General features: G+C 42.2%; 82 pseudogenes; all 82 read right to left on the bottom strand.

Annotated features, from left to right (window-relative positions):
* Positions 1-63: 63 nt before the first annotated feature.
* On the bottom strand, positions 64-182 carry LOC142679828 (5S ribosomal RNA; annotated as a pseudogene).
* Positions 183-435: 253 nt separating this feature from the next.
* LOC142736535 (5S ribosomal RNA) lies at positions 436-554 on the bottom strand (annotated as a pseudogene).
* A 67-nt stretch (positions 555-621) lies between these two features.
* Positions 622-740, bottom strand: LOC142737747 (5S ribosomal RNA; annotated as a pseudogene).
* Positions 741-807: 67 nt separating this feature from the next.
* On the bottom strand, positions 808-926 carry LOC142736714 (5S ribosomal RNA; annotated as a pseudogene).
* A 67-nt stretch (positions 927-993) lies between these two features.
* On the bottom strand, positions 994-1,112 carry LOC142699310 (5S ribosomal RNA; annotated as a pseudogene).
* A 253-nt stretch (positions 1,113-1,365) lies between these two features.
* On the bottom strand, positions 1,366-1,484 carry LOC142708477 (5S ribosomal RNA; annotated as a pseudogene).
* A 67-nt stretch (positions 1,485-1,551) lies between these two features.
* On the bottom strand, positions 1,552-1,670 carry LOC142729279 (5S ribosomal RNA; annotated as a pseudogene).
* A 67-nt stretch (positions 1,671-1,737) lies between these two features.
* On the bottom strand, positions 1,738-1,856 carry LOC142683331 (5S ribosomal RNA; annotated as a pseudogene).
* A 67-nt stretch (positions 1,857-1,923) lies between these two features.
* Positions 1,924-2,042, bottom strand: LOC142735796 (5S ribosomal RNA; annotated as a pseudogene).
* A 253-nt stretch (positions 2,043-2,295) lies between these two features.
* Positions 2,296-2,414, bottom strand: LOC142708590 (5S ribosomal RNA; annotated as a pseudogene).
* Positions 2,415-2,481: 67 nt separating this feature from the next.
* On the bottom strand, positions 2,482-2,600 carry LOC142666028 (5S ribosomal RNA; annotated as a pseudogene).
* A 253-nt stretch (positions 2,601-2,853) lies between these two features.
* LOC142715959 (5S ribosomal RNA) lies at positions 2,854-2,972 on the bottom strand (annotated as a pseudogene).
* Positions 2,973-3,039: 67 nt separating this feature from the next.
* LOC142735950 (5S ribosomal RNA) lies at positions 3,040-3,158 on the bottom strand (annotated as a pseudogene).
* Positions 3,159-3,225: 67 nt separating this feature from the next.
* On the bottom strand, positions 3,226-3,344 carry LOC142735800 (5S ribosomal RNA; annotated as a pseudogene).
* A 67-nt stretch (positions 3,345-3,411) lies between these two features.
* Positions 3,412-3,530, bottom strand: LOC142686510 (5S ribosomal RNA; annotated as a pseudogene).
* Positions 3,531-3,597: 67 nt separating this feature from the next.
* LOC142707043 (5S ribosomal RNA) lies at positions 3,598-3,716 on the bottom strand (annotated as a pseudogene).
* A 67-nt stretch (positions 3,717-3,783) lies between these two features.
* On the bottom strand, positions 3,784-3,902 carry LOC142735703 (5S ribosomal RNA; annotated as a pseudogene).
* Positions 3,903-3,969: 67 nt separating this feature from the next.
* On the bottom strand, positions 3,970-4,088 carry LOC142690329 (5S ribosomal RNA; annotated as a pseudogene).
* A 67-nt stretch (positions 4,089-4,155) lies between these two features.
* On the bottom strand, positions 4,156-4,274 carry LOC142736879 (5S ribosomal RNA; annotated as a pseudogene).
* A 67-nt stretch (positions 4,275-4,341) lies between these two features.
* LOC142735730 (5S ribosomal RNA) lies at positions 4,342-4,460 on the bottom strand (annotated as a pseudogene).
* A 67-nt stretch (positions 4,461-4,527) lies between these two features.
* Positions 4,528-4,646, bottom strand: LOC142737003 (5S ribosomal RNA; annotated as a pseudogene).
* A 67-nt stretch (positions 4,647-4,713) lies between these two features.
* LOC142738330 (5S ribosomal RNA) lies at positions 4,714-4,832 on the bottom strand (annotated as a pseudogene).
* A 439-nt stretch (positions 4,833-5,271) lies between these two features.
* Positions 5,272-5,390, bottom strand: LOC142708711 (5S ribosomal RNA; annotated as a pseudogene).
* A 67-nt stretch (positions 5,391-5,457) lies between these two features.
* Positions 5,458-5,576, bottom strand: LOC142736063 (5S ribosomal RNA; annotated as a pseudogene).
* Positions 5,577-5,643: 67 nt separating this feature from the next.
* On the bottom strand, positions 5,644-5,762 carry LOC142698074 (5S ribosomal RNA; annotated as a pseudogene).
* Positions 5,763-6,201: 439 nt separating this feature from the next.
* Positions 6,202-6,320, bottom strand: LOC142727591 (5S ribosomal RNA; annotated as a pseudogene).
* Positions 6,321-6,574: 254 nt separating this feature from the next.
* LOC142725096 (5S ribosomal RNA) lies at positions 6,575-6,693 on the bottom strand (annotated as a pseudogene).
* Positions 6,694-6,760: 67 nt separating this feature from the next.
* On the bottom strand, positions 6,761-6,879 carry LOC142665925 (5S ribosomal RNA; annotated as a pseudogene).
* A 253-nt stretch (positions 6,880-7,132) lies between these two features.
* On the bottom strand, positions 7,133-7,251 carry LOC142708833 (5S ribosomal RNA; annotated as a pseudogene).
* Positions 7,252-7,318: 67 nt separating this feature from the next.
* LOC142737965 (5S ribosomal RNA) lies at positions 7,319-7,437 on the bottom strand (annotated as a pseudogene).
* Positions 7,438-7,504: 67 nt separating this feature from the next.
* Positions 7,505-7,623, bottom strand: LOC142683342 (5S ribosomal RNA; annotated as a pseudogene).
* Positions 7,624-7,690: 67 nt separating this feature from the next.
* On the bottom strand, positions 7,691-7,809 carry LOC142735659 (5S ribosomal RNA; annotated as a pseudogene).
* A 67-nt stretch (positions 7,810-7,876) lies between these two features.
* Positions 7,877-7,995, bottom strand: LOC142727602 (5S ribosomal RNA; annotated as a pseudogene).
* A 254-nt stretch (positions 7,996-8,249) lies between these two features.
* LOC142734508 (5S ribosomal RNA) lies at positions 8,250-8,368 on the bottom strand (annotated as a pseudogene).
* Positions 8,369-8,435: 67 nt separating this feature from the next.
* On the bottom strand, positions 8,436-8,554 carry LOC142677381 (5S ribosomal RNA; annotated as a pseudogene).
* A 67-nt stretch (positions 8,555-8,621) lies between these two features.
* On the bottom strand, positions 8,622-8,740 carry LOC142708955 (5S ribosomal RNA; annotated as a pseudogene).
* Positions 8,741-8,807: 67 nt separating this feature from the next.
* Positions 8,808-8,926, bottom strand: LOC142735922 (5S ribosomal RNA; annotated as a pseudogene).
* Positions 8,927-8,993: 67 nt separating this feature from the next.
* On the bottom strand, positions 8,994-9,112 carry LOC142732699 (5S ribosomal RNA; annotated as a pseudogene).
* A 67-nt stretch (positions 9,113-9,179) lies between these two features.
* LOC142737026 (5S ribosomal RNA) lies at positions 9,180-9,298 on the bottom strand (annotated as a pseudogene).
* Positions 9,299-9,365: 67 nt separating this feature from the next.
* Positions 9,366-9,484, bottom strand: LOC142709071 (5S ribosomal RNA; annotated as a pseudogene).
* A 439-nt stretch (positions 9,485-9,923) lies between these two features.
* Positions 9,924-10,042, bottom strand: LOC142736194 (5S ribosomal RNA; annotated as a pseudogene).
* Positions 10,043-10,109: 67 nt separating this feature from the next.
* LOC142709187 (5S ribosomal RNA) lies at positions 10,110-10,228 on the bottom strand (annotated as a pseudogene).
* A 67-nt stretch (positions 10,229-10,295) lies between these two features.
* LOC142735780 (5S ribosomal RNA) lies at positions 10,296-10,414 on the bottom strand (annotated as a pseudogene).
* A 67-nt stretch (positions 10,415-10,481) lies between these two features.
* On the bottom strand, positions 10,482-10,600 carry LOC142736434 (5S ribosomal RNA; annotated as a pseudogene).
* A 253-nt stretch (positions 10,601-10,853) lies between these two features.
* LOC142709309 (5S ribosomal RNA) lies at positions 10,854-10,972 on the bottom strand (annotated as a pseudogene).
* Positions 10,973-11,225: 253 nt separating this feature from the next.
* Positions 11,226-11,344, bottom strand: LOC142691107 (5S ribosomal RNA; annotated as a pseudogene).
* A 253-nt stretch (positions 11,345-11,597) lies between these two features.
* Positions 11,598-11,716, bottom strand: LOC142673159 (5S ribosomal RNA; annotated as a pseudogene).
* Positions 11,717-11,783: 67 nt separating this feature from the next.
* LOC142698668 (5S ribosomal RNA) lies at positions 11,784-11,902 on the bottom strand (annotated as a pseudogene).
* A 67-nt stretch (positions 11,903-11,969) lies between these two features.
* LOC142727613 (5S ribosomal RNA) lies at positions 11,970-12,088 on the bottom strand (annotated as a pseudogene).
* A 67-nt stretch (positions 12,089-12,155) lies between these two features.
* LOC142672621 (5S ribosomal RNA) lies at positions 12,156-12,274 on the bottom strand (annotated as a pseudogene).
* Positions 12,275-12,341: 67 nt separating this feature from the next.
* On the bottom strand, positions 12,342-12,460 carry LOC142734541 (5S ribosomal RNA; annotated as a pseudogene).
* Positions 12,461-12,527: 67 nt separating this feature from the next.
* Positions 12,528-12,646, bottom strand: LOC142704924 (5S ribosomal RNA; annotated as a pseudogene).
* Positions 12,647-12,713: 67 nt separating this feature from the next.
* LOC142729896 (5S ribosomal RNA) lies at positions 12,714-12,832 on the bottom strand (annotated as a pseudogene).
* Positions 12,833-12,899: 67 nt separating this feature from the next.
* Positions 12,900-13,018, bottom strand: LOC142737810 (5S ribosomal RNA; annotated as a pseudogene).
* A 67-nt stretch (positions 13,019-13,085) lies between these two features.
* LOC142727624 (5S ribosomal RNA) lies at positions 13,086-13,204 on the bottom strand (annotated as a pseudogene).
* Positions 13,205-13,271: 67 nt separating this feature from the next.
* LOC142671871 (5S ribosomal RNA) lies at positions 13,272-13,390 on the bottom strand (annotated as a pseudogene).
* A 67-nt stretch (positions 13,391-13,457) lies between these two features.
* On the bottom strand, positions 13,458-13,576 carry LOC142716500 (5S ribosomal RNA; annotated as a pseudogene).
* A 67-nt stretch (positions 13,577-13,643) lies between these two features.
* On the bottom strand, positions 13,644-13,762 carry LOC142737309 (5S ribosomal RNA; annotated as a pseudogene).
* Positions 13,763-14,015: 253 nt separating this feature from the next.
* Positions 14,016-14,134, bottom strand: LOC142725140 (5S ribosomal RNA; annotated as a pseudogene).
* Positions 14,135-14,201: 67 nt separating this feature from the next.
* On the bottom strand, positions 14,202-14,320 carry LOC142733222 (5S ribosomal RNA; annotated as a pseudogene).
* A 67-nt stretch (positions 14,321-14,387) lies between these two features.
* LOC142687306 (5S ribosomal RNA) lies at positions 14,388-14,506 on the bottom strand (annotated as a pseudogene).
* A 253-nt stretch (positions 14,507-14,759) lies between these two features.
* On the bottom strand, positions 14,760-14,878 carry LOC142709430 (5S ribosomal RNA; annotated as a pseudogene).
* A 253-nt stretch (positions 14,879-15,131) lies between these two features.
* LOC142709525 (5S ribosomal RNA) lies at positions 15,132-15,250 on the bottom strand (annotated as a pseudogene).
* Positions 15,251-15,317: 67 nt separating this feature from the next.
* Positions 15,318-15,436, bottom strand: LOC142709645 (5S ribosomal RNA; annotated as a pseudogene).
* A 253-nt stretch (positions 15,437-15,689) lies between these two features.
* LOC142709777 (5S ribosomal RNA) lies at positions 15,690-15,808 on the bottom strand (annotated as a pseudogene).
* A 67-nt stretch (positions 15,809-15,875) lies between these two features.
* Positions 15,876-15,994, bottom strand: LOC142737606 (5S ribosomal RNA; annotated as a pseudogene).
* Positions 15,995-16,061: 67 nt separating this feature from the next.
* LOC142711029 (5S ribosomal RNA) lies at positions 16,062-16,180 on the bottom strand (annotated as a pseudogene).
* Positions 16,181-16,247: 67 nt separating this feature from the next.
* LOC142733955 (5S ribosomal RNA) lies at positions 16,248-16,366 on the bottom strand (annotated as a pseudogene).
* Positions 16,367-16,619: 253 nt separating this feature from the next.
* Positions 16,620-16,738, bottom strand: LOC142694141 (5S ribosomal RNA; annotated as a pseudogene).
* A 67-nt stretch (positions 16,739-16,805) lies between these two features.
* Positions 16,806-16,924, bottom strand: LOC142688041 (5S ribosomal RNA; annotated as a pseudogene).
* Positions 16,925-16,991: 67 nt separating this feature from the next.
* LOC142708612 (5S ribosomal RNA) lies at positions 16,992-17,110 on the bottom strand (annotated as a pseudogene).
* Positions 17,111-17,177: 67 nt separating this feature from the next.
* On the bottom strand, positions 17,178-17,296 carry LOC142679839 (5S ribosomal RNA; annotated as a pseudogene).
* A 67-nt stretch (positions 17,297-17,363) lies between these two features.
* Positions 17,364-17,482, bottom strand: LOC142733233 (5S ribosomal RNA; annotated as a pseudogene).
* Positions 17,483-17,735: 253 nt separating this feature from the next.
* On the bottom strand, positions 17,736-17,854 carry LOC142702162 (5S ribosomal RNA; annotated as a pseudogene).
* A 67-nt stretch (positions 17,855-17,921) lies between these two features.
* On the bottom strand, positions 17,922-18,040 carry LOC142685428 (5S ribosomal RNA; annotated as a pseudogene).
* Positions 18,041-18,107: 67 nt separating this feature from the next.
* Positions 18,108-18,226, bottom strand: LOC142736334 (5S ribosomal RNA; annotated as a pseudogene).
* A 67-nt stretch (positions 18,227-18,293) lies between these two features.
* LOC142736121 (5S ribosomal RNA) lies at positions 18,294-18,412 on the bottom strand (annotated as a pseudogene).
* A 67-nt stretch (positions 18,413-18,479) lies between these two features.
* On the bottom strand, positions 18,480-18,598 carry LOC142734552 (5S ribosomal RNA; annotated as a pseudogene).
* A 67-nt stretch (positions 18,599-18,665) lies between these two features.
* Positions 18,666-18,784, bottom strand: LOC142688239 (5S ribosomal RNA; annotated as a pseudogene).
* A 67-nt stretch (positions 18,785-18,851) lies between these two features.
* Positions 18,852-18,970, bottom strand: LOC142695755 (5S ribosomal RNA; annotated as a pseudogene).
* A 67-nt stretch (positions 18,971-19,037) lies between these two features.
* LOC142703026 (5S ribosomal RNA) lies at positions 19,038-19,157 on the bottom strand (annotated as a pseudogene).
* Positions 19,158-19,411: 254 nt separating this feature from the next.
* Positions 19,412-19,530, bottom strand: LOC142737444 (5S ribosomal RNA; annotated as a pseudogene).
* Between the last annotated feature and the right edge of the window lie 2,758 nt (positions 19,531-22,288).

Consider the following 22,288-nt stretch of genomic DNA (forward strand, 5'->3'; position numbering starts at 1 on the left):
AATGCTTTAATCCATAGTCCTTTTTAATCGATTGTGAAACAAAATCTAAACTACTTAATAAAAAGTCAACCGCACCACGGATTCCCAGACAGTCTCCCACACTGGTACTAGCGAGACCTTAAGCTATGTAACTTCTGCGATCTGACGAGAGCAGGGACATTCAGCTTAGAATGGCCATTGACATTAAATGCTTTAATCCATAGTCCTTTTCAATCGATTGTGAAACAAAATCTAAACGACATAATAAAAATTCAACCGCACCACGGATTCCCAGACAGTCTCCCACACTGGTACTAGCGAGGCGTTAAGCTGTGTAACTTCTGCGATCTAACGAGAGAAGGCACATTCAGCTTAGAATGGCCATTGACATTAAATGCTTTAATCCATAGTCCTTTTTAATCGATTGTGAAACAAAATCTAAACGACATAATAAAAAGTCAACCGCACCACGAATTCCCAGACAGTCTCCCACACTGGTACTAGCGAGGCCTTAAGCTGTGTAACTTCTGCGATCTGACGAGAGCAGGCACATTCAGCTTAGAATGGCCATTGACATTAAAAGCCTTAATCCATAGTCCTATTTAATCTATTGTGAAACAAAATCTAAACAACATAATAAAAAGTCAACCGCACCACGGATTCCCAGACAGTCTTCTACACTGGTACTAGCGAGGCCTTAAGCTGTGTAACTTCTGCGATCTGACGAGAGCAGGGACATTCAGCCTAGAATGGCCATTGACATTAAAGGCTTTAATCCATAGTCCTTTTTAATCGATTGTGAAACAAAATCTAAACGACATAATAAAAATTCAACCGCACCACGCATTCCCAGACAGTCTCCCACACTGGTACTAGCGAGGCCTTAAGCTGTGTAACTTCTGCGTTCTGACGAGAGCAGGCACATTCAGCTTAGAATGGCTATTGACGTTAAATGCTTTAATCCATAGTCCTATTTAATCTATTGTGAAACAAAATCTAAACGACATAATAAAAAGTCAACCGCACCACGGATTCCCAGACAGTCTCCCACACTGGTACTAGCGAGGGTTTAAGCTGTGTAACTTCTGCGATCTGACGAGAGCAGGCACATTCAGCTTAGAATGGCCATTGACGTTAAATGCTTTAATCCATAGTCCTATTTAATCTATTGTGAAACAAAATCTAAACGACATAATAAAAAGTCAACCGCACCCTGGATTCCCAGACAGTCTCCCACACTGGTAATAGCGAGGCGTTAAGCTGTGTAACTTCTGCGATCTAACGAGAGCAGGCACATTCAGCTTCGAATGGCCATTGACATTAAATGCTTTAATCCATAGTCCTTTTTAATCGATTGTGAAACAAAATCTAAACGACATAATAAAAAGTCAACCGCACCACGGATTCCCAGACAGTCTCCCACACTGGTACTAGCGAGGCCTTAAGCTGTGTAACTTCTGCGATCTGACGAGAGCAGGCACATTCAGCTTAGAATGGCCATTGACGTTAAAAGCCTTAATCCATAGTCCTATTTAATCTATTGTGAAACAAAATCTAAACAACATAATATAAAGTCAACCGCACCACGGATTCCCAGACAGTCTCCCACACTGGTACTAGCGAGGCCTTAAGCTATGTAACTTCTGCGTTCTGACGAGAGCAGGCACATTCAGCTTAGAATGGCCATTGACGTTAAATGTTTTAATCCATAGTCCTATTTAATCGATTGTGAAACAAAATCTAAACGACATAATAAAAAGTCAACCGCACCACGGATTCCCAGACAGTCTCCCACACTGGTACTAGCAGGGCCTTAAGCTGTGTAACTTCTGCGATCGGACGAGAGCAGGCACATTCAGCTTACAATGGCCATTGACATTAAATGCTGTAATCCATAGTCCTTTTTAATCGATTGTGAAACAAAATCTAAACGACATAATAAAAAGGCAACCGCACCACGGATTCCCAGACAGTCTCCCACTCTGGTACTAGCGAGGCCTTAAGCTGTGTAACTTCTGCGATCTGACGAGAGCAGGGACATTCAGCTTAGAATGGCCATTGACATTAAATGCTTTAATCCATAGTCTTTTTTAATCGATTGTGAAACAAAATCGAAACGACATAATAAAAATTCAACCGCTCCACGGATTCCCAGACAGTCTCCCACACTGGTACTAGCGAGGCCTTAAGCTGTGCAACTTCTGCGATCTGACGAGAGCAGGCACATTCAGCTTAGAATGGCCATTGACGTTAAATGCTTTAATCCATAGTCCTATTTAATCTATTGTGAAACAAAATCTAAACGACATAATAAAAAGTCAACCGCACCACGGATTCCCAGACAGTCTCCCACACTGGTACTAGCGAGGCCTTAAGCTGTGTAACTTCTGCGATCTGACGAGAGCAGGCACATTCAGCTTAGAATGGCCATTGACATTAAAAGCCTTAATCCATAGTCCTATTTAATCTATTGTGAAACAAAATCTAAACAACGTAATAAAAAGTCAACCGCACCACGGATTCCCAGACAGTCTCCCACACTGGTACTAGTGAGGCCTTAAGCTGTGTAACTTCTGCAATCTGACGAGAGCAGGGACATTCAGCTTAGAATGGCCATTGACATTAAAGGCTTTAATCCATAGTCCTTTTTAATCGATTGTGAAACAAAATCTAAACGACATAATAAAAATTCAAGTGCACCACGGATTCCCAGACAGTCTCCCACACTGGTACTAGCAAGGCCTTAAGCTGTGTAACTTCTGCGTTCGGACGAGAGCAGGCACATTCAGCTTAGAATGGTTATTGACGTTAAATGCTTTAATCCATAGTCCTATTTAATCTATTGTGAAACAAAATCTAAATGACATAATAAAAAGTCAACTGCACCACGGATTCCCAGACAGTCTCCCACACTGGTACTAGCGAGGCCTTAAGCTGTGTAACTTCTGCGATCTGACGAGAGCAGGCACATTCAGCTTAGAATGGCCATTGACATTAAATGCTTTAATCCATAGTCCTTTTTAATCGATTGTGAAACAAAATCTAAACGACATAATAAAAATTCAACCGCACCACGAATTCCCAGACAGTCTCCCACACTGGTACTAGCGAGGCCTTAAGCTGTGTAACTTCTGCGTTCGGACGAGAGCAGGAACATACAGCTTAGAATGGCTATTGACGTTAAATGCTTTAATCCATAGTCCTATTTAATCTATTGTGAAACAAAATCTAAACGACATAATAAAAAGGCAACTGCACCACGGATTCCCAGACAGTCTCCCACACTGGTACTAGCGAGGCCTTAAGCTGTGTAACTTCTGCGATCTGACGAGAGCAGGCACATTCAGCTTAGAATGGCCATTGACATTAAATGCTTTAATCCATAGTCCTTTTTAATCGATTGTGAAACAAAATCTAAACGACATAATAAAAAGTCAACCGCACCACGGATTCCCAGACAGTCTCCCACACTGGTACTAGCGAGGCCTTAAGCTGTGTAACTTCTGCGATCTGACGAGAGAAGGGACATTCAGCTTAGAATGGCCATTGACATTAAATGCTTTAATCCATAGTCCTTTTTAATCGATTGTGAAACAAAATCGAAACGACATAATAAAAATTCAACCGCTCCACGTATTCCCAGACAGTCTCCCACACTGGTACTAGCGAGGCCTTAAGCTGTGCAACTTCTGCGATCTGACGAGAGCAGGCACATTCAGCTTAGAATGGCCATTGACGTTAAATGCTTTAATCCATAGTCCTATTTAATCTATTGTGAAACAAAATCTAAACGACATAATAAAAAGTCAACCGCACCACGTATTCCCAGACAGTCTCCCACACTGGTACTAGCGAGGCCTTAAGCTGTGTAACTTCTGCGATCTGACGAGAGCAGGCACATTCAGCTTAGAATGGCCATTGACATTAAAAGCCTTAATCCATAGTCCTATTTAATATATTGTGAAACAAAATCGAAACAACATAATAAAAAGTCAACCGCACCACGGATTCCCAGACTGTCTCCCACACTGGTACTAGCGAGGCCTTAAGCTGTGTAACTTCTGCAATCTGACGAGAGCAGGGACATTCAGCTTAGAATGGCCATTGACATTAAAGGCTTTAATCCATAGTCCTTTTTAATCGATTGTGAAACAAAATCTAAACGACATAATAAAAATTCAACCGCACCACGGATTCCCAGACAGTCTCCCACACTGGTACTAGCGAGGCCTTAAGCTGTGTAACTTCTGCGTTCGGACGAGAGCAGGAACATTCAGCTTAGAATGGCTATCGACGTTAAATGCTTTAATCCATAGTCCTATTTAATCTATTGTGAAACAAAATCTAAACGACATAATAAAAAGTCAACCGCACCACGGATTCCCAGACAGCCTCCCACACTGGTACTAGCGAGGCCTTAAGCTGTGTAACTTCTGCGATCTGACGAGAGCAGGCACATTCAGCTTAGAATGGCCATTGACATTAAATGCTTTAATCCAAAGTCCTTTTTAATCGATTGTGAAACAAAATCTAAACGACATAATAAAAAGTCAACCGCACCACGGATTCCCAGACAGTCTCCCACACTGGTACTAGCGAGGCCTTAAGCTGTGTAACTTCTGCGATCTGACGAGGGCAGGCACATTCAGCTTAGAATGGCCATTGACATTAAATGCTTTAATCCATAGTCCTTTTTAATCGATTGTGAAACAAAATCTAAACGACATAATAAAATGTCAACCGCACCACGGATTCCCAGACAGTCTCCCACACTGGTACTAGCGAGACCTTAAGCTGTGTAACTTCTGCGATCTGACGAGAGCAGGGACATTCAGCTTAGAATGGCCATTGACATTAAATGCTTTAATCCATAGTCCTTTTTAATCGATTGTGAAACAAAATCTAAACGACATAATAAAAATTCAACCGCACCACGGATTCCCAGACAGTCTCCCACACTGGTACTAGCGAGGCCTTAAGCTGTGTAACTTCTGCGATCTGACGAGAGGAGGCACATTAAGCTTAGAATGGCCATTGACGTTAAATGCTTTAATCCATAGTCCTATTTAATCTATCGTGAAACAAAATCTAAACAACATAATAAAAAGTCAACCGCACCCCGGATTCCCAGACAGTCTCCCACACTGGTACTAGCGAGGCGTTAAGCTGTGTAACTTCTGCGATCTAACGAGAGCAGGCACATTCAGCTTCGAATGGCCATTGACATTAAATGCTTTAATCCATAGTCCTTTTTAATCGATTGTGAAACAAAATCTAAACGACATAATAAAAAGTCAACCGCACCACGGATTCCCAGACAGTCTCCCACACTGGTACTAGCGAGGCCTTAAGCTGTGTAACTTCTGCGATCTGACGAGAGCAGGCACATTCAGCTTAGAATGGCCATTGACATTAAAAGCCTTAATCCATAGTCCTATTTAATCTATTGTGAAACAAAATCTAAACAACATAATAAAAAGTCAACCGCACCACGGATTCCCAGACAGTCTCCCACACTGGTACTAGCGAGGCCTTAAGCTATGTAACTTCTGCGTTCTGACGAGAGCAGGTACATTCAGTTTAGAATGGCCATTGACGTTAAATGTTTTAATCCATAGTCCTATTTAATCTATTGTGAAACAAAATCTAAACGACATAATAAAAAGTCAACCGCACCACGGATTCCCAGACAGTCTCCCACACTGGTACTAGCAGGGCCTTAAGCTGTGTAACTTCCGCGATCGGACGAGAGCAGGCACATTCAGCTTACAATGGCCATTGACATTAAATGCTGTAATCCATAGTCCTTTTTAATCGATTGTGAAACAAAATCTAAACGACATAATAAAAAGGCAACCGCACCACGGATTCCCAGACAGTCTCCCACACTGGTACTAGCGAGGCCTTAAGCTGTGTAACTTCTGCGATCTGACGAGAGGAGGAACATTAAGCTTAGAATGGCCATTGACGTTAAATGCTTTAATCCATAGTCCTATTTAATCTATTGTGAAACAAAATCTAAACGACATAATAAAAAGTCAACCGCACCCCGGATTCCCAGACAGTCTCCCACACTGGTACTAGCGAGGCGTTAAGCTGTGTAACTTCTGCGATCTAACGAGAGCAGGCACATTCAGCTTCGAATGGCCATTGACATTAAATGCTTTAATCCATAGTCCTTTTTAATCGATTGTGAAACAAAATCTAAACGACATAATAAAAAGTCAACCGCACCACGGATTCCCAGACAGTCTCCCACACTGGTACTAGCGAGGCCTTAAGCTGTGTAACTTCTGCGATCTGACGAGAGCAGGGACATTCAGCTTAGAATGGCCATTGACATTAAACGCTTTAATCCATAGTCCTTTTTAATCGATTGTGAAACAAAATCGAAACGACATAATAAAAATTCAACCGCTCCACGGATTCCCAGACAGTCTCCCACAGTGGTACTAGCGAGGCCTTAAGCTGTGCAACTTCTGCGATCTGACGAGAGCAGGCACATTCAGCTTAGAATGGCTATTGACGTTAAATGCTTTAATCCATAGTCCTATTTAATCTATTGTGAAACAAAAATCTAAACGACATAATAAAAAGTCAACCGCACCACGGATTCCCAGACAGTCTCCCACAGTGGTACTAGCGAGGCCTTAAGCTGTGTAACTTCTGCGATCTGACGAGAGCAGGCACATTCAGCTTAGAATGGCCATTGACATTAAAAGCCTTAATCCATAGTCCTATTTAATCTATTGTGAAACAAAATCTAAACAACATAATAAAAAGTCAACCGCACCACGCATTCCCAGACAGTCTCCCACACTGGTACTAGCGAGGCCTTAAGCTGTGTAACTTCTGCAATCTGACGAGAGCAGGGACATTCAGCTTAGAATGGCCATTGACATTAAATGTTTTAATCCATAGTCCTTTTTAATCGATTGTGAAACAAAATCTAAACGACATAATAAAAAGTCAACCGCACCCCGGATTCCCAGACAGTTTCCCACACTGGTACTAGCGAGGCGTTAAGCTGTGTAACTTCTGCGATCTAACGAGAGCAGGCACATTCAGCTTCGAATGGCCATTGACATTAAATGCTTTAATCCATAGTCCTTTTTAATCGATTGTGAAACAAAATCTAAACGACATAATAAAAAGTCAACCGCACCACGGATTCCCAGACAGTCTCCCACACTGGTACTAGCGAGGCCTTAAGCTGTGTAACTTCTGCGATCTGACGAGAGCAGGCACATTCAGCTTAGAATGGCCATTGACATTAAAAGCCTTAATCCATAGTCCTATTTAATCTATTGTGAAACAAAATCTAAACAACATAATAAAAAGTCAACCGCACCACGGATTCCCAGACAGTCTCCCACACTGGTACTAGCGAGGCCTTAAGCTATGTAACTTCTGCGTTCTGACGAGAGCAGGCACATTCAGTTTAGAATGGCCATTGACGTTAAATGTTTTAATCCATAGTCCTATTTAATCTATTGTGAAACAAAATCTAAACGACATAATAAAAAGTCAACCGCACCACGGATTCCCAGACAGTCTCCCACACTGGTACTAGCAGGGCCTTAAGCTGTGTAACTTCTGCGATCGGACGAGAGCAGGCACATTCAGCTTACAATGGCCATTGACATTAAATGCTGTAATCCATAGTCCTTTTTAATCGATTGTGAAACAAAATCTAAACGACATAATAAAAAGGCAACCGCACCACGGATTCCCAGACAGTCTCCCACACTGGTACTAGCGAGGCCTTAAGCTGTGTAACTTCTGCGATCTGACGAGAGCAGGCACATTCAGCTTAGAATGGCCATTGACATTAAATGCTTTAATCCATAGTCCTTTTTAATCGATTGTGAAACAAAATCTAAACGACATAATAAAAAGTCAACCGCACCACGGATTCCCAGACAGTCTCCCACACTGGTACTAGCGAGGCCTTAAGCTGTGTAACTTCTGCGATCTGACGAGAGCAGGGACATTCAGCTTAGAATGGCCATTGACATTAAATGCTTTAATCCATAGTCCTTTTTAATCGATTGTGAAACAAAATCGAAACGACATAATAAAAATTCAACCGCTCCACGGATTCCCAGACAGTCTCCCACAGTGGTACTAGCGAGGCCTTAAGCTGTGCAACTTCTGCGATCTGACGAGAGCAGGCACATTCAGCTTAGAATGGCTATTGACGTTAAATGCTTTAATCCATAGTCCTATTTAATCTATTGTGAAACAAAAATCTAAACGACATAATAAAAAGTCAACCGCACCACGGATTCCCAGACAGTCTCCCACACTAGTACTAGCGAGGCCTTAAGCTGTGTAACTTCTGCGATCTGACGAGAGCAGGCACATTCAGCTTAGAACGGCCATTGACATTAAAAGCCTTAATCCATAGTCCTATTTAATCTATTGTGAAACAAAATCTAAACAACATAATAAAAAGTCAACCGCACCACGGATTCCCAGACAGTCTCCCACACTGGTACTAGCGAGGCCTTAAGCTGTGTAACTTCTGCGATCGGACGAGAGCAAGCACATTCAGCTTACAATGGCCATTGACATTAAATGCTGTAATCCATAGTCCTTTTTAATCGATTGTGAAACAAAATCTAAACGACATAATAAAAAGTCAACCGCACCACGGATTCCCAGACAGTCTCCCACACTGGTACTAGCGAGGCCTTAAGCTGTGTAACTTCTGCGATCTGACGAGAGCAGGCACATTCAGCTTAGAATGGCCATTGACATTAAATGTTTTAATCCATAGTCCTATTTAATCTATTGTGAAACAAAATCTAAACGACATAATAAAAAGTCAACCGCACCACGGATTCCCAGACAGTCTCCCACACTGGTACTAGCGAGGCCTTAAGCTGTGTAACTTCTGCGATCTGACGAAAGCAGGCACATTCAGCTTAGAATGGCCATTGACATTAAATGCTTTAATCCATAGTCCTTTTTAATCGATTGTGAAACAAAATCTAAACGACATAATAAAAAGTCAACCGCACCACGGATTCCCAGACAGTCTCCTACACTGGTACTAGCGAGACCTTAAGCTGTGTAACTTCTGCGATCTGACGAGAGCAGGCACATTCAGCTTAGAATGGCCATTGACGTTAAATGCGTTAATCCATAGTCCTATTTAATCTATTGTGAAACAAAATCTAAATGACATAATAAAAAGTCAGCCGCACCACGGATTCCCAGACAGTCTCCCACACTGGTACTAGCGAGGCCTTAAGCTGTGTAACTTCTGCGATCTGACGAGAGCAGGCACATTCAGCTTAGAATGGCCATTGACATAAAATGCTTTAATCCATAGTCCTTTTTAATCTATTGTGAAACAAAATCTAAACGACATAATAAAAAGTCAACCGCACCACGGATTCCCAGACAGTCTCCCACACTGGTACTAGCGAGGCCTTAAGCTGTGTAACTTCTGCGATCTGACGAGAGCAGGCACATTCAGCTTAGAATGGCCATTGACATTAAAAGCCTTAATCCATAGTCCTATTTAATCTATTGTGAAACAAAATCTAAACAACATAATAAAAAGTCAACCGCACCACGGATTCCCAGACAGTCTCCCACACTGGTACTAGCGAGTCCTTAAGCTGTGTAACTTCTGCGATCTGACGAGAGCAGTGACATTCAGCTTAGAATGGCCATTGACATTAAAGGCTTTAATCCATAGTCCTTTTTAATCGATTGTGAAACAAAATCTAAACGACATAATAAAAATTCAACCGCACCACGGATTCCCAGACAGTCTCCCAAACTGGTACTAGCGAGGCCTTATGCTGTGTAACTTCTGCGTTCGTTCGAGAGCAGGCACATTCAGTTTAGAATGGCTATTGACGTTAAATGCTTTAATCCATAGTCCTATTTAATCTATTGTGAAACAAAATCTAAACGACATAATAAAAAGTCAACCGCACCACGGATTCCCAGACAGTCTCCCACACTAGTACTAGCGAGGCCTTAAGCTGTGTAACTTCTGCGATCTGACGAGAGCAGGCACATTCAGCTTAGAATGGCCATTGACATTAAAAGCCTTAATCCATAGTCCTATTTAATCTATTGTGAAACAAAATCTAAACGACATAATAAAAAGTCAACCGCACCACGGATTCCCAGACAGTCTCCCACACTGGTACTAGCGAGGCCTTAAGCTGTGTAACTTCTGCGATCTGACGAGAGCAGGCACATTCAGCTTAGAATGGCCATTGACATTAAAGGCTTTAATCCATAGTCCTTTTTAATCGATTGTGAAACAAAATCTAAACGACATAATAAAAAGTCAACCACACCACGGATTCCCAGACAGTCTCCCACACTAGTACTAGCGAGGCCTTAAGCTGTGTAACTTCTGCGATCTGACGAGAGCAGGGACATTCAGCTTAGAATGGCCATTGACATTAAATGCTTTAATCCATAGTCCTTTTTAATCGATTGTGAAACAAAATCTAAACGGCATAATAAAAATTCAACCGCACCACGGATTCCCAGACAGTCTCCCACACTGGTACTAGCGAGGCCTTAAGCTGTGTAACTTCTGCGATCTGACGAGAGCAGGTACATTCAGCTTAGAATGGCCATTAACATTAAAAGCCTTAATCCATAGTCCTATTTAATCTATTGTGAAACAAAATCTAAACAACATAATAAAAAGTGAACCGCACCACGGATTCCCAGACAGTCTCCCACACTGGTACTAGCGAGGGCTTAAGCTGTGTAACTTCTGCGATCTGACGAGAGAAGGCACATTCAGCTTAAAATGGCCATTGACATTAAATGCTTTAATCCATAGTCCTTTTTAATCGATTGTGAAACAAAATCTAAACGACATAATAAAAAGTCAACCGCACCACGGATTCCCAGACAGTCTCCCACACTGGTACTAGCGAGGCCTTAAGCTGTGTAACTTCTGCGATCTGACGAGAGCAGGCACATTCAGCTTAGAATGGCCATTGACATCAAATGCTTTAATCCATAGTCCTTTTTAATCGATTGTGAAACAAAATCTAAACGACATAATAAAAATTCAACCACACCACGGATTCCCAGACAGTCTCCCACACTGGTACTAGCGAGGCCTTAAGCTGTGTAACTTCTGCGATTTGACGAGAGCTGGCACATTCAGCTTAGAATTGCCATTGACGTTAAATGCTTTAATCCATAGTCCTATTTAATCTATTGTGAAACAAAATCTAAACGACATAATAAAAAGTCAACCGCACCACGGATTCCCAGACAGTCTGCCACACTGGTACTAGCGAGGCCTTAAGCTGTGTAACTCCTGCGATCTGACGAGAGCAGGCACATTCAGCTTAGAATGGCCATTAACATTAAAAGCCTTAATCCATAGTCCTATTTAATCGATTGTGAAACAAAATCTAAACGACATAATAAAAAGTCAACCGCACCACGGATTCCCAAACAGTCTCCCACACTGGTACTAGCGAGGCGTTAAGGTGTGTAACTTCTGCGATCTAACGAGAGCAGGCACATTCAGCTTAGAATGGCCATTGTCATTAAATGCTTTAATCCATAGTCCTTTTTAATCGATTGTGAAACAAAATCTAAACGACATAATAAAAATTCAACCGCACCACGGATTCCCAGACAGTCTCCCACACTGGTACTAGCGAGGCCTTAAGCTGTGTAACTTCTGCGATCTGACGAGAGCAGGCACATTCAGCTTAGAACGGCCATTGACGTTAAATGCTTTAATCCATAGTCCTATTTAATCTATTGTGAAACAAAATCTAAACGACATAATAAAAAGTCAACCACACCACGGATTCCCAGACAGTCTCCCACACTGGTACTAGCGAGGCCTTAAGCTGTGTAACTTCTGCGATCTGACGAGAGGAGGCACATTCAGCTTAGAATGGCCATTGACATTAAATGCTTTAATCCATAGTACTTTTTAATCGATTGTGAAACAAAATCTAAACGACATAATAAAAAGTCAACCGCACCACGGATTCCCAGACAGTCTCCCACACTGGTACTAGCGAGGCCTTAAGCTGTGTAACTTCTGCGATCTGACGAGAGCAGGGACATTCAGCTTAGAATGGCCATTGACATTAAAAGCTTTAATCCATAGTCCTTTTTAATCGATTGTGAAACAAAATCTAAACGACATAATAAAAAGTCAACCGCACCACGGATTCCCAGACAGTCTCCCACACTGGTACTAGCGAGGCCTTAAGCTGTGTAACTTCGGCGATCTGACGAGAGCAGGCAAATTCAGCTTAGAATGGCCATTGACGTTAAATGCTTTAATCCATAGTCCTATTTAATCTATTGTGAAACAAAATCTAAACGACATAATAAAAAGTCAACCGCACCACGGATTCCCAGACAGTCTCCCACACTGGTACTAGCGAGGTCTTAAGCTGTGTAACTTCTGCGATCTGACGAGAGCAGGCACATTCAGCTTAGAATGGCCATTGACTTTAAATGCTTTAATCCATAGTCCTTTTTAATCGATTGTGAAACAAAATCTAAACGACATAATAAAGATTCAACCGCACCACGGATTCCAAGACAGTCTCCCACACTGGTACTAGCGAGGACTTAAGCTGTGTAACTTCTGCGATCTGACGAGAGCAGGCACATTCAGCTTAGAATGGCCATTGACGTTAAATCCTTTAATCCATAGTCCTATTTAATCTATTGTGAAACAAAATCTAAACGACATAATAAAAAGTCAACCGCACCACGGATTCCCAGACAGTCTCCCACACTGGTACTAGCGAGGCCTTAAGCTGTGTAACTTCTGCGATCTGACGAGAGCAGGCACATTCAGCTTAGAATGGCCATTAACATTAAAAGCCTTAATCCATAGTCCTATTTAATCTATTGTGAAACAAAATCTAAACAACATAATAAAAAGTCAACCGCACCACGGATTCCCAGACAGTCTCCCACACTGGTACTAGCGAGGGCTTAAGCTGTGTAACTTCTGCGATCTGACGAGAGCAGGCACATTCAGCTTAGAATGGCCATTGACATTAAAAGCCTTAATCCATAGTCCTATTTAATCTATTGTGAAACAAAATCTAAACAACATAGTAAAAAGTCAACCGCACCACGGATTCCCAGACAGTCTCCCACACTGGTACTAGCGAGGCCTTAAGCTGTGTAACTTCTGCGATCTGACGAGAGCAGGGACATTCAGCTTAGAATGGCCATTGACATTAAATGCTTTAATCCATAGTCCTTTTTAATCGATTGTGAAACAAAATCTAAACGACATAATAAAAATTCAACCGCACCACGGATTCCCAGACAGTCTCCAACACTGGTACTAGCGAGGCCTTAAGCTGTGTAACTTCTGCGTTCTGACGAGAGCAGGCACATTCAGCTTAGAATAGCCATTGACGTTAAATGCTTTAATCCATAGTCCTATTTAATCTATTGTGAAACAAAATCTAAACGACATAATAAAAAGTCAACCGCACCACGGATTCCCAGACAGTCTCCCACACTGGTACTAGCGAGGCCTTAAGCTGTGTAACTTCTGCGATCTGACGAGAGCAGGCACATTCAGCTTAGAATGGCCGTTGACATTAAATGCTTTAATCCATAGTCCTTTTTAATGGATTGTGAAACAAAATCTAAACGACATAATAAAAAGTCAACCGCACCATGGATTCCCAGACAGTCTCCCACACTGGTACTAGCGAGGCCTTAAGCTGTGTAACTTCTGCGATCTGACGAGAGCAGGCACATTCAGCTTAGAATGGCCATTGACATTAAATGCTTTAATCCATAGTCCTTTTTAATCGATTGTGAAACAAAATCTAAACGACATAATAAAAAGTCAACCGCACCACGGATTCCCAGACAGTCTACCACACTGGTTCTAGCGAGGCCTTAAGCTGTGTAACTTCTGCGATCTGACGAGAGTAGAAACATTCAGCTTAGAATGGCCATTGACATTAAATGCTTTAATCCATAGTCCTTTTTAATCGATTGTGAAACAAAATCTAAACGACATAATAAAAATTCAACGGCACCACGGATTCCCAGACAGTCTCCCACAATGGTACTAGCGAGGCCTTAAGCTGTGTAACTTCTGCGATCTGACGAGAGCAGGCACAATCAGCTTAGAATGGCCATTGACGTTAAATGCTTTAATCCATAGTCCTATTTAATCTATTGTGAAACAAAATCTAAACGACATAATAAAAAGTCAACCACACCACGGATTCCCAGACAGTCTCCCACACTGGTACTAGCGAGGCCTTAAGCTGTGTAACTTCTGCGATCTGACGAGAGCAGGCACATTCAGCTTAGAATGGCCATTGACATTAAATGCTTTAATCCATAGTACTTTTTAATCGATTGTGAAACAAAATCTAAACGACATAATAAAAAGTCAACCGCACCATGGATTCCTAGACAGTCTCCCACACTGGTACTAGCGAGGCCTTAAGCTGTGTAACTTCTGCGATCTGACGAGAGCAGGGACATTCAGCTTAGAATGGCCATTGACATTAAATGCTTTATTCCATAGTCCTTTTTAATCGATTGTGAAACAAAATCTAAACGACATAATAAAAATTCAACCTCACCACGGATTCCAAGACAGTCTCCCACACTGGTACTAGCGAGGACTTAAGCTGTGTAACTTCTGCGATCTGACGAGAGCAGGCACATTCAGCTTAGAATGGCCATTGACGTTAAGTCCTTTAATCCATAGTCCTATTTAATCTATTGTGAAACAAAATCTAAACGACATAATAAAAAGTCAACCGCACCACGGATTCCCAGACAGTCTCCCACACTGGTACTAGCGAGGCCTTAAGCTGTGTAACTTCTGCGATCTGACGAGAGCAGGCACATTCAGCTTAGAATGGCCATTGACATTAAATGCTTTAATCCATAGTCCTTTTTAATCGATTGTGAAACAAAATCTAAAGGACATAATAAAAAGTCAACCGCACCACGGATTCCCAGACAGTCTCCCACACTGGTACTAGCGAGGCCTTAAGCTGTGTAACTTCTGTGATCTAACGAGAGGAGGCACATTCAGCTTAGAATGGCCATTGACATTAAATGCTTTAATCCATAGTCCTTTTTAATCGATTGTGAAACAAAATCTAAACGCCATAATAAAAAGTCAACCGCACCACGGATTCCCAGACAGTCTCCCACACTGGTACTAGCGAGGCCTTAAGCTGTGTAACTTCTGCGATCTGACGAGAGCAGGCACATTCAGCTTAGAATGGCCATTGACGTTAAGTCCTTTAATCCATAGTCCTATTTAATCTATTGTGAAACAAAATCTAAACGACATAATAAAAAGTCAACCGCACCACGGATTCCCAGACAGTCTCCCACACTGGTACTAGCGAGGCCTTAAGCTGTGTAACTTCTGCGATCTGACGAGAGCAGGCACATTCAGCTTAGAATGGCCATTGACATTAAATGCTTTAATCCATAGTCCTTTTTAATCGATTGTGAAACAAAATCTAAAGGACATAATAAAAAGTCAACCGCACCACGGATTCCCAGACAGTCTCCCACACTGGTACTAGCGAGGCCTTAAGCTGTGTAACTTCTGTGATCTAACGAGAGGAGGCACATTCAGCTTAGAATGGCCATTGACATTAAATGCTTTAATCCATAGTCCTTTTTAATCGATTGTGAAACAAAATCTAAACGCCATAATAAAAAGTCAACCGCACCACGGATTCCCAGACAGTCTCCCACACTGGTACTAGCGAGGCCTTAAGCTGTGTAACTTCTGCGATCTGACGAGAGCAGGCACATTCAGCTTAGAATGGCCATTGACATTGAATGCTTTAATCCATAGTCCTTTTTAATCGATTGTGAAACAAAATCTAAACGACATAATAAAAAGTCAACCGCACTACGGATTCCCAGACAGTCTCCCACACTGGTACTAGCGAGGCCTTAAGCTGTGTAACTTCTGCGATCTGACGAGAGCAGGCACATTCAGCTTAGAATGGCCATTGACATTAAATGCTTTAATCCATAGTCCTTTTTAATCGATTGTGAAACAAAATCTAAACGACATAATAAAAAGGCAACCGCACCACGGATTCCCAGACAGTCTCCCACACTGGTACTAGCCAGGCCTTAAGCTGTGTAACTTCTGCGATCTGACGAGAGTAGGGACATTCAGCTTAGAATGGCCATTGACATTAAATGCTTTAATCCATAGTCCTTTTTAATCGATTGTGAAACAAAATCTAAACGACATAATAAAAATTCAACCGCACCACGGATTCCCAGACAGTCTCCCACACTGGTACTAGCGAGGCCTTAAGCTGTGTAACTTCTGCGATCTGACGAGAGCAGGCACATTCAGCTTAGAATAGCCATTGAAGTTAAATGCTTTAATCCATAGTCCTATTTAATCTATTGTGAAACAAAATCTAAACGACATAATAAAAAGTCAACCGCACCACGGATTCCCAGACAGTCTCCCACACTGGTACTAGCGAGGCGTTAAGCTGTGTAACTTCTGCGATCTAACAAGAGCAGGGACATTCAGCTTAGAATGACCATTGACATTAAAGGCTTTAATCCATAGTCCTTTTTAATCGATTGTGAAACAAAATCTAAACGACACAATAAAAATTCAACCGCACCACGGATTCCCAGACAGTCTCCCACACTGGTACTAGCGAGGCCTTAAGCTGTGTAACTGCTGCGTTCTGACCAGAGCAGGCACATTCAGCTTAGAATGGCCATTGACATTAAAAGCCTTAATCCATAGTCCTATTTAATCTATTGTGAAACAAAATCTAAACAACATAATAAAAAGTCAACCGCACCACGGATTCCCAGACAGTCTCCCACACTGGTACTAGCGAGGTCTTAAGCTGTGTAACTTCTGCGATCTGACGAGAGCAGGGACATTCAGCTTAGAATGTCCATTGACATTAAATGCTTTAATCCATAGTCCTTTTTAATCGATTGTGAAACAAAATCTAAACGACATAATAAAAATTCAACCGCACCACGGATTCCAAGACAGTCTCCCACACTGGTACTAGCGAGGCCTTAAGCTGTGTAACTGCTGCGTTCTGACGAGAGCAGGCACATTGAGCTTAGAATGGCCATTGACGTTAAATGCTTTAATCCATAGTCCTATTTAATCTATTGTGAAACAAAATCTAAACGACATAATAAAAAGTCAGCCGCACCACGGATTCCCAGACAGTCTCCCACACTGGTACTAGCGAGGCCATAAGCTGTGTAACTTCTGCGATCTGACGAGAGCAGGCACATTCAGCTTAGAATGGCCATTGACATTAAATGCTTTAATCCATAGTCCTTTTTAATCGATTGTGAAACAAAATCTAAACGACATAATAAAAAGTCAACCACACCACGGATTCCCAGACAGTCTCCCACACTGGTACTAGCGAGGCCTTAAGCTGTGTAACTTCTGCGATCTGACGAGAGCAGGCACATTCAGCTTAGAATGGCCATTGACATTAAATGCTTTAATCCATAGTCCTTTTTAATCGATTGTGAAACAAAATCTAAACGACATAATAAAAAGTCAACCGCACCACGGATTCACAGACAGTCTCCCACACTGGTACTAGCGAGGCCTTAAGCTGTGTAACTTCTGCGATCTGACGAGAGCATGGACATTCAGCTTAGAATGGGCATTGACATTAAATGCCTTAATCCATAGTCCTTTTTAATCGATTGTGAAACAAAATCTAAACGACATAATAAAAATTCAACCGCACCACGGATTCCCAGACAGTCTCCCACACTGGTACTAGCGAGGCCTTAAGCTGTGTAACTTCTGCGATCTGACGAGAGCATGCACAGTCAGCTTAGAATGGCCATTGACGTTAAATGCTTTAATCCATAGTCCTATTTAATCGATTGTGAAACAAAATCTAAACGACATAATAAAAAGTCAACCGCACCACGGATTCCCAGACAATCTCCCACACTGGTACTAGCGAGGGCTTAAGCTGTGTAACTTCTGCGATCTGACGAGAGCAGGCACATTCAGCTTAGAATGGCCATTGACATTAAAAGCCTTAATCCATAGTCCTATTTAATCTATTGTGAAACAAAAGCTAAACAACATAATAAAAAGTCAACCGCACCACGGATTCCCAGACAGTCTCCCACACTGGTACTAGCGAGGCCTTAAGCTGTGTAACTTCTGCGTTCAGACGAGAGCATGCACATTCAGCTTAGAATGGCCATTGACGATAAATGCTTTAATCCATAGTCCTATTTAATCTATTGTGAAACAAAATCTAAACGACATAATAAGAAGTCAACCGCACCACGGATTCCCAGACAGTCTCCCACACTGGTACTAGCGAGGCCTTAAGCTGTGTAACTTCTGTGATCTAACGAGAGCAGGTACATTCAGCTTAGAATGGCCATTGACATTAAATGCTTTAATCCATAGTCCTTTTTAATCGATTGTGAAACAAAATCTAAACGCCATAATAAAAAGTCAACCGCACCACGGATTCCCAGACAGTCTCCCACACTGGTACTAGCGAGGTCTTAAGCTGTGTAACTTCTGCGATCTGACGAGAGCAGGCACATTCAGCTTAGAATGGCCATTGACATTAAATGCTTTAATCCATAGTCCTTTTTAATCGATTGTGAAACAAAATCTAAACGACATAATAAAAAGTCAACCGCACTACGGATTCCCAGACAGTCTCCCACACTGGTACTAGCGAGGCCTTAAGCTGTGTAACTTCTGCAATCTGACGAGAGCAGGCACATTCAGCTTAGAATGGCCATTGACATTAAATGCTTTAATCCATAGTCCTTTTTAATCGATTGTGAAACAAAATCTAAACGACATAATAAAAAGGCAACCGCACCACGGATTCCCAGACAGTCTCCCACACTGGTACTAGCGAGGCCTTAAGCTGTGTAACTTCTGCGATCTGACGAGAGTAGGGACATTCAGCTTAGAATGGCCATTGACATTAAATGCTTTAATCCATAGTCCTTTTTAATCGATTGTGAAACAAAATCTAAACGACATAATAAAAATTCAACCGCACCACGGATTCCCAGACAGTCTCCCACACTGGTACTAGCGAGGCCTTAAGCTGTGTAACTTCTGCGATCTCGACGAGAGCAGACACATTCAGCTTAGAATGGCCATTGACGTTAAATGCTTTAATCCATAGTCCTATTTAATCTATTGTGAAACAAAATCTAAACGACATAATAAAAAGTCAACCGCACCACGGATTCCCAGACAGTCTCCCACACTGGTACTAGCGAGGCGTTAAGCTGTGTAACTTCTGCGATCTAACAAGAGCAGGGACATTCAGCTTAGAATGGCCAATGACATTAAAGGCTTTAATCCATAGTCCTTTTTAATCGATTGTGAAACAAAATCTAAACGACACAATAAAAATGTCAACCGCACCACGGATTCCCAGACAGTCTCCCACACTGGTACTAGCGAGGCCTTAAGCTGTGTAACTTCTGCGTTCTGACCAGAGCAGGCACATTCAGCTTAGAATGGCCATTGACATTAACCCCTTCCCGCTCCTTGACGTACTATTACGTCATGGCAGCTGTATCGTTCGCGCTCCATGCCGTAATAGTACGTCTCGGGAGTAACGGCCGTTTCGGCCGTCCTCCCGACACATACAGGAGCTGTGACGCTGCTGTCTTGTTCAGCAGCTGTCACAGCTCCTACAGCGGGGACCGATCGCTGTGTCCCCGCTGATTAACCCCTTAAAAGCCGCGTTCTATAGAGATCGCGGCTTTTTAGGGGTTAAGCTGCCATCGCCGGCCTGCTACGCGATAGCGGCCGGCGATGGTGACTATGGCAACCGGACACCAAACAATGGCGTCCGGCTATGCCATAGACGGAAGCCTAGTGGGTCCTGACAACGTCAGGACCCACTATGCTTGCTGTCAGTGAGTAGCTGACAGTTCTAATACACTGCACTACGCATGTAGTGCAGTGTATTAGAATAGCGATCAGGGCCTCCTGCCCTCATGTCCCCTAGTGGGACAAAGTAATAAAGTTAAAAAAAAGTTAAAAAAAGATGTGTAAAAATAAGAAAATAAAAGTTTTAAAAGTAATAAAAGTAAAAGTCCCACTTTTTCCCTTATCAGGCCTTTATTATTAATAAAAATATATAAACAAACAAATAAACTATACATAATTGGTATCGCCGCGTCCGTAACGGCCTGAACTACAAAATTATTTTGTTATTTATCCCGCACGGTGAACGCCGTAAAAAAAAATATTAATAAACCGTACCACAATCACAATTGTTTGGTCACTTCACCTCCCAAAAAATGGAATAAAAAGAGATCAAAAAGTCGCATGTACCTAAAAATGGTACTGATGGAAAATACAGTTCGTTACGCAAAAAATAAGTCCTCGCACGGCTTTATTGATTGAAAAATAAAAACGTTATGGCTCTTAGAATAAGGTAACACAAAAAGTGAATGATTGTTTACAAAACGTATTTTATTGTGCAAACGCCATAAGACATAAAAAAAAACTATAAACATCTGGTATCGCCGTGATCGTATCGCCCCGCAGAATAAAGTTAATATATCATTTATAGCGCACGGTGAACGCTGTAAAAAAAAAAGTATACAAAAACAATAGTAGAATTGCTGTTTATTAGTCACCACGCCACCTAAAAATGGAATAAAAACTGATCAAAAAGCCGCATGCACCCCATGAAAACTACAATGGATTCCTCAAGGGGTCTAGTTTCCAAATTGGGGTCACTTTTGGGGGGTTTCCAATGTTTTGGCACCACAAGACCTCTTCAAACCGGACATGGTGCCTAATAAAAAAGAGGGCTCAAAATCCGCTAGGTGCTCCTTTGCTTCGGAGGCCGGTGCTTCAGTCCATTACCGCCCGAGGGCCACATGTGGGATATTTCTCTAAACTGCAGAATCTGGGCAATAAGTATTGAGTTGCGTTTCTCTGATAAATCCTTTTGTGTTATAAAAAAAATGGTATAAAAAGAGTAAATTTCACCTCTACTTTGCTCTAAATTTCTGTGAAACACCTAAAGGGTTCATAAACTTTCTAAATGCTGTTGTGAATACTTTGAGGGGTCTAGTTTCTAAAATGGGGTGTTTGATAGGGGTTTCTAATATATGGGCCCCTCAAAGCAACTTCAGAAATGAACTGGAACCTAAAAAAATAAATAAATGAGGCAATACTTCGCTTCTTACATTATACTGATAATGAGCCGTGCCCACTCCGAGATGACCCCAGTTTTGACCGTTTGTATAAACGGAGACCCCTATTAGACCGTTCCAGTGCCCGGTTTTCCCAAGCATACACCCCCGAGAAGTGTTTTTCTATTGATGAGTCCCTGGTACATTTTAAAGGGAGGGTTCAATTCCGCCAGTACCTGCCAGGTAAGAGGGCAAGGTATGGCGTGAAGATGTATAAGCTGTGCGAGAGTGCATCAGGGTATACCTACAGGTTTAGGATATATGAAGGAAAGGCCACCCCCAAACCAGACTGCATCCTGGACTACAATAGGTACATGGGAGGGATGGACTTGTCAAATCAAGTCCTGAAGCCCTACAGCGCCATGCGGTGTGGTATAAGAAGCTGGCCGGGCACATCATACAGAAGGCTTTGTACAATGCGTATGTGCTACGTCGATGTGCAGGCCAGAGGGGAACTTTCCTGGAATTTCAAGATCTAATCTTTAGGGACCAGGAAGGGGGGGCGCATCGTACCAGGGCAACACTTTCCAGGAGAAGGTCCCCAAACCGGTGGAAAGGGAAAGAGTCAAAAGAGGTGCAGAGTCTGCTATAAGAGGGGGATAAGGAAGAACACAATATACCAATGTGACACGTGTCCCGAAAAACCAGGGCTCTGTATAAAAGATTGTTTTAAAATGTATCATACATCCCTTGATTTTCAATTTACCCTGATGCACTCCGCACAGCTTACCCCCCTCATCTTTCCCTTCTGAGCCCCGCCGTATGCCCAGGCAGCTGATAACAGCCACATGTAGGGTATTGTCGTACCCAGGAGAACCCACATTACAATTTAAGGGGTGTATATCTCCGGTGGCGCATGCTGGGCACACTATATTGGACACTGAAATGGCATATACATATATAAAATTGCAAATCTCACACTGCACCATCTGCTGCGCATTATCTTTTACACAGTACCTGTGGGGTCAAAATGCTCACTACACCTCTAGATGAATGTCTTAAGGGGTGTAGTTTTTAAAATGGGGTCACTTCTCGGGGGTTTCAACTGTACTGGTACCTCAGGGGCTTCTGC

This window comes from Rhinoderma darwinii, chromosome 1 (genome assembly GCF_050947455.1).
Source record: "Rhinoderma darwinii isolate aRhiDar2 chromosome 1, aRhiDar2.hap1, whole genome shotgun sequence".
NCBI classification, from domain to species: Eukaryota; Metazoa; Chordata; class Amphibia; order Anura; family Rhinodermatidae; genus Rhinoderma; species Rhinoderma darwinii.